The sequence below is a fragment of the Mus musculus genome, chromosome X (assembly GCF_000001635.26).
Source record: "Mus musculus strain C57BL/6J chromosome X, GRCm38.p6 C57BL/6J".
NCBI lineage: Eukaryota > Metazoa > Chordata > Mammalia > Rodentia > Muridae > Mus > Mus musculus.
Genome location: NC_000086.7, coordinates 134,178,493 through 134,186,261, shown reverse-complemented (window position 1 = coordinate 134,186,261; position 7,769 = coordinate 134,178,493). Strand labels below are relative to the sequence as shown.

The 7,769-nt window shown below is 41.2% G+C and overlaps 1 protein-coding gene across 2 annotated transcripts in view; it reads left to right on the top strand.

Annotated features, from left to right (window-relative positions):
- Positions 1–764: 764 nt before the first annotated feature.
- The window catches only part of Xkrx (X-linked Kx blood group related, X-linked), a 36,461-nt gene continuing 29,456 nt past the window's right edge, over positions 765–7,769 (top strand). For both annotated transcript variants that reach the window (XM_006528569.4, XM_017318525.2), the window contains exon 1: positions 765–965. The gene's annotated coding sequence lies outside the window, so the exon portion shown is untranslated. The remainder of the gene's footprint in view (positions 966–7,769) is intronic.

Here is a 7,769-nt window from a genome sequence, read left to right as displayed (position 1 = left end):
AGACTATTGCTGCTGCTCTTGATTATACTCCATAATGTGATTGTAAGACTATTGCTGGGACTACAGAGATGGCTCGGTGGTTAAGATCGCTTATAGAGAGACCCAAGTTCAGTTCCAGGTATTCACTTGTTGGTTCACAACCATCTACCACTCCAGTTGCAGGTGATAGAATACCTTCTTCTGACCTCCCTGGACACCAGACCCATATATACAAGCAGAACATGTTTTAACATGTGTGTGTGTGTGTTTGTGTGTGTGTAATAACACCACATACTGGAGTGATAAAATACAGAGAAATCAAGCTGACCTGGAAGCTTCATCCCTACTAGATTGCTTTCACAGTGCTAGAAGGTGCTATGTATCCTACTGGAAGAGAAAAGTGGTTCTCAGTCTTATGTAGCTGCAAACCTTATGAACAACCATAAATATCCTAGCAAGATATGTCTACTAGTGTAATAATGGTACAAATAATATAGGAATATCAAATCACTCTGAATTTCAGGCCCACTCTATGAGATAAAACCTATAGCTGGCACCATTATCAGGGCCAAGAGTCTGTTTCTAGTTAGGTCCTGGGCTCTAGTGAGAGAAACAACTACCATTATTCTGTTAAAAGTGCTTAACATTGAAACAACACCTAATGGTCCTCATCAAAGAAGATTCTCCTCAGGAGACAGTGGTTAACACAAAGATCCACAAACTGGTCAACTCGCAGAGAACAAGAGACTGCAGTGTTAGGCTCTAAATAGGACATCTATAACACACTTTTCCCTCCATGACCCAGGGATCTTCATGGAAGAGGAAGTGGAAACATTATAAGAGCCAGAGGCAGTGAATGGCTACAGAGAAACAGATGTTCCCAACCAGAAGAGAGCCGTTGCATTATGAACTTACAGTGATTTTGAAGGCATGTACAGACCCGTGAGATCTCAAATCAGACATAATCCCAGCATGGAGTGAAAGAGGTGGGTTTGTTTATCAAGAAGAATCTTGTGATCAAAATGTGATGTATTAAATTCTCAAAAAATAGTTTAAAATAGTTTAAAGAACTGCCCCCCCATTTGACTCAAATATTGTGAACAGTTAGTGGCAATGTTTGGGGGGGCAGTTATGGAATCTTTAGAAGCTGGAGCCTTCCTAGGGGAAGTATTTACTGGGGACAGGCTTTGAAGCCCTATAGCATCATCTCACTGTTCTTGTTCTGCTTCATGTGTATGTGTGTGCATGCGTGTGTGTGTGTGTGTGTGTGTGTGTGTGTGTGTGTGTGTGTGTGTGAGTGTGTGTGTGTGTGTGTGTGTAATCTCTCTGCTTATTGCTCCTGTTGTCGTGCTGTGTGGTCCCTGCCATTATGGACTCTCTCCCCTCTTTAAGTTGCTTGTAGTCCTAGTATTTATTACAGCAATAAAAAATATTGGTAGAGGGTTATTGCTGTGGGCTTTCAATACCAGTGGTCTTGGTAGCTATTGTAGCCGTGTGATTCTAGCAGCAGTTAGTGGCACCAGATAGTAGCAAGCAGCAGCAACGGCTAGTACTTTCATGTTCCAGCTTTTACACAGGCTTCAAGGGCTGGGGTCCCTAAGCTATTGGCAGCTTCAAGCTTTACATCTCTCCATAGCTCTTAATTGTTCTATTGCTTTTGTTCCCCATTATTTATACTCTAGCCACTCTCTTCAGCTTTCCAGCTCCCAGGTGCCTCATCTTGCTCCTGCTCCTGTGTTTGCTGCTGCTAGGACAGTGGCTTTTGCTGCCTTCACCACTTTTGCTGCCTATGCTATTGACTCAGCTCAGTGTAGTAATGAGAAAAGTCAAAGGGAGGGAAGAAAAGAACATTTTGTGAGAAGTCTTTCATTTGGTATTAACTGGTATTAACGCTGCAACACAGCATAAGACGGTGTCTCCCAGGTAGGTCATAAAGTGAGGCAAACGGCTTGCTTATATGATTAGAAATGGGTGTGGCTGTAACAAAGGTTCTGTGCTGAGCGCAGTTGACCCACATGCATATGAAGGACTGTGCTTGACCCAATAACAGCAACCCCTCATTCAAATGAAGGTATGTGCTTCAGTCAATCATAGCATGGTCCCTCAAGCAAATGAGAGATATCATTTGCACTAATCAAACCAGTTCCTGATGCAAATAAAGGTTTTTATTTGCACAGATCACGGCATAGTTCCTTGTGCAAATGACGGAACACACTAGCCGCAATCATAGTAGCCATCCAAATTAATATCTGTATTTGTCCAGTTATGACAGAGTCTTTTGTTTAAATGGAGGATTGCATTTATATCCATCACAATAGTCTCTGCTGTAGATGAAGATGTGTTGAAACAGACATGTGAAAGAATGTTTTGCTGAAGCAAACACAGGTGAGAAGACATCTGATGTTTACAAAGAGTATAACTATGACCCCACAGACAGTGGGAGGAGGCTCTGGCATTGGGTCATCTTGCTCTGCCTCACTAGTTTTTGCTGAGGATGCTCTTATCAATATAAGAGCCTTACGTCCAGTTGCTGATCTCCCCTTGTCCTGACTTCATAGCCAAAGCACTTCTTGTGACTTTCTCCTGGGTTCTTGCAGCTTCTGTGGACTTGGGCTGATTGGCAGAGCCTCTTGGTTTCTTCTGGATCAAACTACTGTTGCTGATTTATAAGTGGTGATTGACTAGTGAACTGGACTGCTGAATAGCCCCAAAGAACTGTTTCTAAATAGGTCCACAACCCCTGTTTCCTATTAACCTTTTTGTTCTACTTTCTTTGGTAGGCAGTGTGCTAGAAGGGAGGTTGAAACATTTAAGAACCCTTATTAAAGTAGGGTTGTTTTTTTTTAAATTCTAAGCCTACAAAGATGTTTGAACCAATCATGGGAAAGTTCCATACTTGTATCAGTCATAGTCCCTTATGTAAATAAAGGCCTTTATTGTACCAATCATGGTATCTCATGCAAATGAATATTTCTGTTTATCCAAATCATAACATACATTTCTTTGATATCAGAAAATGTTGGCAAGGGCTGGGTGTGGTGTTTCACCCCTTTAATCCCAGCACTGGGGAGGCAGAGGTAGGCAAATCTCTGTGAGTTGGAGGCCAGCCAGGTTTATATAGTGATTTCAAGCCAGCCAGACTGAGAATTGTATAGTGAGACCCTGTCTCAAAAACTTGTTTAGCATGTTTTATATCTTTATTGGACATTTGTACTACTTTTGAAAACTGTCTATTTAGTTCATTTGCCTATTATTTGTTACTTCAGTGTTTATTATTTTTTAGTTCTTTATTCTGAATATTTATCTCCTCAGATAAATATAAAGTAGGGTAATGTAGAGTAAATTATAAAGTTAAAAATAAATATGAAATGAGGAAAGAGATAGGAGAAGAGAAAAAAGAAAGCCAAAAAGTAAGAAGGCCTGCGAGATAGCTCAGTGGGTAAAGGTGCCTTCTGCCAAGCCTGAGACCACGAGTTTAAGCCCCAGCACATGGTAGAGGGCAGTATGCTTGTGTCCTCCCACCCTCTTCAAAATGTAATTTAAAAGAAGAGGAAATTGGAAGAGGGGGAGGAGTAATTGCAGGAGCCAGGCAGGTCAAGGATACCAGAAGAGTCAACTAAGGGCCTGAAGAATCAACTAAGCAGGGCTCATAGGGGCTCACAGAGACTGAAGCAGCAGTCACAGAACCTGCATGGGACTGCTCTAGATCCTCTGCGTATATATTATGTTGTTGGCTCCGTGTTTTGGGGTGGACTCCTGACAATGGGACTGGGGTTGTCTCTGACACTTTTGCCTGCTTTGGGAAGCCTTTTCCTCCTACTGGCTTGCCTTGTCCAGCCTTGATGTGAGGCTTTGTACCTGGCCTTATTGTATCTTGTTGTGCCATGTTCAGTTAATAGTCCTGGGAGACCTGGACTTTTCTGAAGGGAAATGGAGGAGGAGTGGGTCTACCGGAGAGGGGATGTTGGGAGGGGGAACTTGAAGGAGTAGAGGTAAAGAAAGCTTCAGTCAGGCTGTATTGTCTTAGAGAAGAATAAATGAGGAAAAAGGACGCAAAATAATATGAGAAAGAGAAAAATATGAACAATGTGTTTTTTTAAATCCAATTAGACAATAAAGAAAAAAGTATGTGAATTACAGAAATGTAGGAAGAGTGATTAAAAAATAAAAATGAGAAAAATTCAACTTCTGGAGGATTTATGCTAGCTCCCAGATTCAGGAAACAGTCAACCACGACGAGAAAGGCATCAGTGCCTTGCACTGTATTGGCAGTCAGAAACACAGTGATAGCTAATGATGTCCATTCAGGCTTTGTCTCCCCCTGTAATCTTGGATCTCTGCTTATAGCATTATGCCACCCAGAAACAGGGTGCATCTTCTCTTGTCTGTCCAGGCTCTGGAAAACCCTTCACAGGTATTCCCGGCTTAAGTACCCCAGGATGAAAAAAAAAGCAATGCAGTGGATTTCTTTTTGAGCACTGCTGGGTCATGTAACAGATGTCACTGTCAGACCACATCACTCCACCAGATTTGAAGGTGTAAGAACTATAGGCATTTTCTATGGCTGGAAGTGTCAAGCTGTTGTTTGTTCCAAGGGCTGCCTGACTTACCTTGTGATGAAGCTTGGATTTCTTCTCCTCAAAAACGGTGCTAGGGTTGGAGCTATGAGAACTATTTCCATTTTGCTCTTTTTTTTTCGCATTAAGGCATTTTTATTAGATATTTTCTTGATTTGCATTTCAAATGCTATACCCAAAGTCCCCTATACCTTCCCCTCGCCCTGCTCCCCAACCTACCTACTCCCGCATCCTGGCCCTGGCATTCCCCTGTACTGGGTCATATGATCTTCGAAATACCAAGGGCCTCTCCTCCCATTGATGGCCGACTAGGCCATCCTCTGCTACATATGCAACTAGAGACAGCTCTGGGGGGTACTGGTTAGTTCATATTGTTGTTTCTTCTATAAGGTTGCAGACCCCTTTAGCTCCTTGGGTACTTTCTCGAGCTCCTCCATTGGGGGCCCTGTGTTCCATCCAATAGATGACTGTGAGCATCCACTTCTGTATTTGCCAGGCATTGGCATAGCCTCACAAGAGAGAGCTATGTCAGGGTCCAGTCAGCAAAATCTTTCTGGCATGTGCAATAGTGTCTGGGTTCTTCATCATCTTTCTCCTTCTTCATCCATTTTAGCTGTCTGGTCTCTTCTTTCTGGATTCTGTATGTTCTTCCTCTCTTAGGTCCTTGATATCTTCTCTTCTGTTAACCAAACTCTTCTCATTCATAGAATCAAATGGAAGGAATGTCTCGTTTTTTTCCTGTTCACACAAGGGAAGTGATTTATTATTTTTCTACTTATACCTTCATGATAAATTGCTATAAATATAAGGATAATAATTATCCTTAAACCCAAACATTATAGTAGATTCAAAATACATATGGTTTCAAAATTGTCACTGTCTCATCTTCCCCCGTGGCTTATCCAGCTGCTTACTGTTTCCCCTAAACAATCACAGAATCTGAACACACGAAACCCTTATATTTTTATTTTCCAACTTTCATGCATGTTCATATAATAAACCACAGCATATAAACACATATCTAGGTATGTGCAGTTAATTCATTTTCCAGTATATTCATTATGTTTCTTATAGCCTAGCAGAGAAACAGTTGAAACAGTCAGCTAATGTCAATCTACTTTATTCTCTGCAAAGAATATGAATTTATGTTGGATTCTAGTCTCATAAATTATTTAAATGTATTTATTTATATAGGTGATTAGTACAAAGATTTTGTAATGTCCTTTGAAGGCTTATTAAAGTATAGCAAATTTGTAATTTACCACTTCACCTTGGGACTAGATCCTTGAACCATTTTAAGACTAACCAGTACCCCAGAGCTCTTGACTCTAGCTGCATATGTATCAAAAGATGACCTAGTCGGCCATCACTGGAAAGAGAGGCCCATTGGACATGCAAACTTTATATGCCCCAGTACAGGGGAATGCCAGGGCCAAAAAGTGGGAATGGGTGGGTAGGGGAGTGGGGGGGGGGAGGGTATGGGGACTTTTGGGATAGCATTGGAAATGTAATTGAGGAAAATATGTAATAAAAATATTTAAATATTAAAAAAACAAAAAAAAAGAATTTCACTTTGGAGTCAAGTCATATATGGTAGTTCAATGTTGATAATTGTAGCACTCAGGAGGCTCAGTGTTCAACTCCAGCCTTGGCTACATAACTAGACTGTGGAGAAAGAGAGAAAGAGAGAGAGAGAGAGAGAGAGAGAGAGAGAGAGAGAGAGAGAGAGAGAGAGAGATTCCACTTTAATCCCACTGTGCTGGCTCGTTCTATGTAAACTTGATACAAGACAGAATAATTTGGGAAGGATTCTCAATTGAGAAAATGCCTTCATAAGATAGGAATCTTATAAGCAAATCTTTTCTTGATTAATGATTTATGTGGGAGGGTCCATCCCACTGTGGACTACCAACCCTGGGCAGGTGATCCTGGATGGTGAAAAAGTTCAAGCTGAGAATACCATGGGAAACAAGCCAGGAAGCAGAGTTCCTCTGTGCCTTCTGTTTTAGCTTTTGCTTCCAGGTTCTTGGCTTGTGACTGACTTCTTTCAATGATGGGCTGTGATATGGAAATATAAGATGATAAGATGATAAGAACATTTCCTCTCTAAGTTGCTTTGGTCATGGTCTTTATCATAGCAATAGAAAAGTTACTAGCAAGAGTTTGCTGAAAGGACCATGATATAGCTGTCTCTTGTGAGACTAGGCCGGGGCCTAGCAAACACAGAAGTGGATGCTCACAGTCAGCTAGTGGATGGATCACAGGGCCCCCAATGGAGGAGCTAGAGAAAGTATCCAAGGAGCTAAAGGGATCTGCAACCCTATAGGTGGAACAACATTATGAACTAACCAGTACCCCGGAGCTCTTGACTCTAGCTGCATATGTATCAAAAGATGGTCTAGTCGGCCATCACTGGAAAGAGAGGCCCATTGGTCTTGCAAACTGTATATGCCCCAGTACAGGGGAACGCCAGGGCCAAAAAGTGGGAGTGGGTGGGTAGGGGGGTGGAGGGAGGGTATGGGGGACTTTTGGGATAGCATTGGAAATGCAAATGAGGAAAATACCTAATAAAATATATATAAAAAAGAAAAGTTACTAAAACAGTACTCAGTAACTTTCTTTCTCTTTCCTTCCTTCTTTGCTTTTTTAAATTTTTTTTTATTTATTTATTTATTTATTTATTTATTTATTTATTTTGAGTTAGGGTCTCACTACATAGCCTTGTCCTGGAAGTCGCTTTGTAGACCAGACTGGCCTTGAACTCAAAGAAGTCTGGCTGCCTCTGCCTCTGCTTAGCACTGGGATTAATGGTGTGCAAGAGTATGTCTGGTTATTTTTTCATTTTTTATATTTTACTTTATACAATGAGTATTTCCTGTTGCATTTTGGATGTTGGAGATATTGTCATGAGATTCTGAATTTTATTTTCCCCTCCTGTCTTTTCATCTTTCTCTTCCCCTTCTTCTGAGCCAGGGTCTCACTTTGTAGTCTTGGCTGTCCTTAAACACACTATGTAGACCAGACTAGCTTTGAACCCACAAAGACTGACCTACTTTTGCCTTCTATATACTGGAACTAAATGTGTGTGCCACCACTCTTGGCTTCTATTTGCCGATGTTTAGATGTGTTGGGTAGGTCTGTGTTAGGGTGGATACAGAATTCTCTATTGGAGTCTGTTGACTCTTGAAAAAAAATGAATTTCTATTTCATCTT